This window comes from Halyomorpha halys, unplaced genomic scaffold, assembly GCF_000696795.3.
Source record: "Halyomorpha halys isolate HHAL.00 unplaced genomic scaffold, Hhal_1.1 Scaffold1198.1, whole genome shotgun sequence".
In the NCBI taxonomy this organism is placed as follows: domain Eukaryota; kingdom Metazoa; phylum Arthropoda; class Insecta; order Hemiptera; family Pentatomidae; genus Halyomorpha; species Halyomorpha halys.
The window spans coordinates 69062-74833 of NW_027116338.1; the positions used below are offsets into that span (position 1 = coordinate 69062).

General features: G+C 43.9%; 1 protein-coding gene across 1 annotated transcript in view; it reads left to right on the forward strand.

The window, feature by feature from the left end:
• Positions 1-5772, forward strand: part of LOC106688772 (sodium/hydrogen exchanger 9B1) — a 30074-nt gene that overhangs the window by 4947 nt on the left and 19355 nt on the right. The gene's annotated exons all lie outside the window — the stretch shown is intronic.

Here is a 5772-nt window from a genome sequence, read left to right on the forward strand (position 1 = left end):
TTATCATAAAATTAGTTTTATGATTTTAAGGTAATTTATCAATTCGAGATCATTCAATGACATGACATAAATGGCAATCAATTTCATAGTTGAAACAAATGTAATAGCTACTAGCATTTCGGCCAAATAATGCAATTATACTCAATTATAGACCCTATAGAAATTTCATAATTATATATATATATTTTTTTTAATTTCCATAATAAAAGTAGGATTGTAGTAACAAATCTTAATTCGTGTTAGTTTATTATGCGTAGGCACATAATTAGTAGGTTGATTATAAGATTTAAAGTATATATGTGTATATTAAGTTATTAAGTCTGGAATTACTTTAAGTACACTTGAACTTATTATTCAATTGCCTTTCAGTTATTTAATCATAATGGACGAACAAATCATCCCTCGTCACAACTTTGCCCATACTCATAAATGTGAAAAATTTAAACTTATATATATATATATATATTTTAAGCTGTATCTTTTGGTGATCTCTCTCACTCTCTTGGGAAATGTAATTCAAGAGACAAATAAAATTTACAGAACCTCGAACAAGTTATGTTTCGAGTTTTATATCTCGTTAGTATCAAAATGTTTTTATACAATGATTTGATTTAATCATGACACAGTTCAACAACAAAAAATTTGATTTGATAATTTTGGCTGATCTAATTACATGTTTTCTTCCATCACGAACAGATTTTTCGTAAACCAGTTTTGTGGTACTAAAATCAAGAAATATTTGAAAGACACCACCTAGGGTACTACATAGGGCACTCATGCACCGAGCAAGTTCAAATTTTTACGGTACCAAAAGGACTTTTTACTAAACCTGATGCAATAAATCGGACCCTACTTTGTTAATTTGAATTTTTTATGTAAAACAATGAATTTATAAGTGTTCAAATATGTGTTTATGGCCTTCAAATCTGGAAAATTTATACTTTATTGTTATCATTAGAAAGAAGTAAAACCCAACTTTGAGTTGAGGGAAAAAGGATTACATGCGAGACTTACTGTGGCATGCAGGCCTCGCCAAGAAGTAAAAGGAGTCCCCAACTTTTGGGACGGGAGTATTATGGAGAAATATCTTTGGGACAAAATTCCTATAGAGGCTCCAAAGGAAGATAAAGACAGGAGGGAGTGGCTTAAACCCTGCTTCTCCACACCCGCGAGGGGCGGGCTCACAACTACATGGGTCCTTGAGGTGCACCAAGCTATGAGACTCGCCCTGATGACTTTGTCCGTGAGGGACGTCACCGGAGGATGGTGGAGCCTGACAATCAGAGATTACCACTTGCTCTGCCTTCGGTGTCAAGAATACGGACACCCTGCCAAAGCCTGTATAAAGGAGATGGCATGCAGGGACTGGGCACAAATTTAAGGGGTGTCCAAAAAAGAAGAAGGGTGAACCCTCGTGCTGTAGAAATTGCAAGGCGAGAGGCTAAGCAGGGAAAGATCTCCGACATTGTGCGGGCAGGAGAGAATGCCCGGTACATCTGGAGATGATGTTCAAACAGGTGAAGAAGACCCGGTAGGCGTAGGCTGCATATCCTTCAGGTCAATATGGGCCGGAGAAGAGTGGTCGCGGACGAATTCAGAACTCTCGCCCGAAGTGCTGACATCTTGGCGATCCAGGAGCCTGTTGTCGAAAGTATGTGGTCACAGGTTTTGGAACTACGTCGAGGGTGGTTAGTCTAAGCAGTAGCGAGAGGAGGCCTAGAGCAGCGATTGTTGTCGTTAACCCTGCCCTCAACGTAATGAAACTGAAGCAATTCACCACAGCAGAGCAGGCATGTTATATCAGGTGGGGCAGAGTTGCCTTCGCTCTGGTTTCAGCTTATATGCCGCCACGACAGGCGAATGTGAATATCAACGTAGAGGATAATATAGCTGCTGTGGAGGCTGTCGCGCTAAAGTATAAAAGCGTGATATTCTGTTCCGACACCAATTCGTGGAGCACGGCCTGGGGTTCTGTTCGCACAGACGCTAGAGGGAGGTTGGTAGAAGAATGCGTGGCGAGGTGTCAGCTGATTATTATGAACGAGCCTTCAGGTCCCACATTTGTTGGAGCGCAGGGCCAGAGTTGGATAGATGTGACACTTGCCACGGCTCCCATAGCAAAGCGTATTGTAGAATGGACCCTACGGTCAGACACGATCTCCGACCACCACCTGGTGTCGGACCTAGGCTATGAGGTCATAGCCTTCAGTGTGGTGGAGGAGGAAGGCGGTGCCAACAAGTAGAAAAGGGCTCAGTGACCCGATCGGCGAACTGGAGGGCGTTTCCCAGAGAATAGGAGGAGATGACCCCGATAGATGAGGAGCGGCGAGTATTACCCTCCATCGCCAAAGGGCGAGAGTACGCCCGGTCCCGTGGTGGATGCCGGCTCTAACGCAGTAAAAAAAAGAATACTACAGAGCCAGGCGTAGGTACCAGGGTGCTGAATCGATTTGAGGAGGCCTGCACTCCGAGAAGAACCTAGGCATAGATAAAGGGTATACCGAAACGGAGTACGTTGCCAGAAGAAGAAATCCTGGGACGAATTTATCGTAGAGGAATCAGAAAAGAATCCCTGGGGTATTCTGTATAGGGTGGCACTGGGAAAGGTTAAGCTGTTACAAGTGATGGTGGCTATTAGAGTGAGAGGTGCCCAGGCAACCACCTTGGAGGAGGCTGCCAAGATGTATATAGACATACCCTAGGGATGATCCGTCCCAGGATAGTGCATATGATGGAATGGTTAGACGCACCACGTTATACCCACCAGGTACCGACCTATGTCCACCATGGGATATGTGGGACCTTCGTCTTACCGAGGACAGACAAAGGATAGGAAGGGCTCCAGGACTAGAGAGCATAGATGCTGCGATCCTCAAGAACAGTGCCCCTTATATCGAGGAAGAGTTATTGGATATATTCAATAAGTGCCTGGATAAGTGGTACTTTCCAAACAAGTGGAGGATCGCAGACTTGAAATTGCTCTACAAGGGAGGTAGTAAGGATAAGGAAACGCCTAAATCCTATCGACCAATATGCCTCCTCCCAGTAGCTAGTAAGGTCCTGGAGCACATGATAGTCCACAGCCTTATACCAATCCTAAGTGCTGCAAGTCATCCACGGCAGTTCGGCTCGACCCGTGGCAAGGGAACTACGGATGCGCTGCTGAGAATGCGTACGGACGTGGAGGAGAGGGCGGAGAAATATGTCTTATTGATAATGTTTGACATTTCTTGCGCCTTCGACAGCGTTTGGTGGCCCCGTGTACCTCAGCGGTTGCAAGATCTCGACACCCCCAGTAATCTATACTCCCTCGTAGGTAGTTACCTCAATAACAGGAGTGTCAGGATCAGGGGTAACTACTACGAGCTCGAGAGAAAAATCGAAAGAGGATGTCCGCAAGGTTAGGTCCTAGGACCAGCTCTGTGGAAGCTAGTATTCGATGAGTTGCTGGGGGGACAAGGGGTTCCTTCCCACGGCTTACGTCGACGACCTGGCAGTCATCGTGGCCAAGAACAACAGATCCAGACTAAAGACAGAAGTGGAGAGGTGTGCCAGTCTCGTAGGAGAGTGGTGCGTGAAGAAGAAGTTGAGTATGGCAGCAGCCAAGACTCAGGCCATACTCATAAGAGGCTCCATGGACAGGGCTCGTCCAATCACCCTGGATATCCTAGGAGAGCGGGTGAGGAGGTGAAATATCTTGGTGTGAGGATAAGAAGAAGATTCGATGCCACTTCTCACCTGGTGTATCTAAAGGACAGGGTGACCCTGTCACTCAATGGATTCAGTAGGATAGGGGGTACATTTTGGGGCCTTAGATACCCTGCAACGATGACCATACATAAAGGTGTGATCTTGGGAATTCTGAGGTACGCATCCCCTGCGTGGACCCGAAACCTCACGCAGACACAGAAGAGAAGACTGGCCACCATACAGAGACTGGCTCTGCTGAGGGTCACGAAGACATACAGAACGGTGTCACATGATGCGTTGCAGGTGCTGGCCGTAGCGATGTCCTTGGACATCATCCTCAGGGAGGATGTCCTTAAATATGAAGTTAAGAGGCAGGGACTAGAAGTGCTGCCGGAGGAGCTCCGAGAGAGGATCGGTGAGACTCCAAACTTATGAAAGAAAATACTGCGAGAGGACTCAATACAGAATGGACGGTGGGTAGCAAGCCAGAAGGGCGCTACTTTGAGAAAATTCTTCCCTACCGTCTTTTCTAGATTGAAAGCTAAATGGGTCCTCCCAGACTATTGGGTCTCACAGATTCTAACAGGACACGGGAGGGGGGGGGGGCTCGGGGAAAGCTCCAGAGCTTTGGAAATAACATGGATCCCCGGTGCCCAACGTGCGGAGTTCCCGAAACAGCAGGACACGTAATAATAGATTGCTCTGCCATGGAAGGACACCGAGCCAGGCTGTCGAGAAAGACCGGGAGTTACGCCCTCGCCGAGTCGGACTTTCCCTGTTTGATAGAAGAAGAGAATTATCCCTTCTTCAAGGAGTTCATTTACGGGTGGAAGGAGGTGGAGGGCCCCACTAATTTCACGATGGGAAGGACTTGACCGCCCAACATCGGCGAGCCACCAGAAGATGAGAAAGCTGACCCAGACTGAGACCAGGAGGGCTGGACCAGCCTGGTAACTGCAGGAGGCACCCAGACGGATGCAGTGGACAAGGTGCAGCTCCATCAGTAAGGCGTTAAACCTAGCGCTGGGCTGCACCACAGTAAAAAAAAAAAGAAAAAATTAATAATTGAATAATTAATAAATGAATAAAAAAATTGGTGATCCTTGGGAGCAGTGGCATGCGCGAACCCCAGCGCACTATTCCACTGCTCCCGCACCCCGTATGCTAGAAATGGCAAGGGAGGGGGATAAAAAAAAAAAAGGTTACTAATCCGTTACTAAGGCTTGCTAAAGCATTTCTCAATAAGCGGTCCATTTAACGCAAGGAAATTTCAAATTGCACTGGTGGTTTTAGAATTAAAGTATTTAAACAAACAAAGTATCAAAGTTAATACATTATCGGTAGATTTTATTATTTCTTAACCTTTTGGATTAATGGAGATTACATAGCTAAACATTGATAAACACTAGAGGTTCTATAGTTTTTTAGGTTGCAATTACAAACGACAAAAATAGCTGTTTTGTTTTTATAATAATACGATATTTAAAATAGTTGAGTTCTTTCTGTTCAGTCACTTCTTCACTCACACTTCACAGGCGTACCCAGAGGGGGCAGCTCCCCCCTTCCCCTCCCCCAGAAGTGGAAAAAATAAGTAATTTAATCAAAATTAATTTTTTTTTTCTGAATCAAATAATTAAAATAACTAATAAATCACTGATGTAATTGTTTATAACTTTATTTAAATTTTGGTTTCATTCGCCTTTTCCGTGTTGAAATGACAACCTGATTGACTAAGGCTTGCCGGGGGGGCACTAGTGTTGATCCTGGGAACACCCTTCACTCACCTATTTTTCACATTGAAAAAATGTTGTTGACAAAACAACAAAAAAGTTTGTTGGAAGATTATTTAGAATTATATCCCATTATTTTATACTTTATTTTTCCTTTGTTTTGCTATCTGAGTTTTTTTTTTTTTTTTTATCATCTCTTTATTTGTACTTTCTTTAATATTTCTTCTCTTATCTATCTGTTACTATTACCCTTTTCATTTACTATTTACAACCTTTAATTTTTCTTATTATATCTTACTTTTCATTTTATACCCCTGTTATTTTCCACTTATGTTTTTTTTCTATTTTCCTT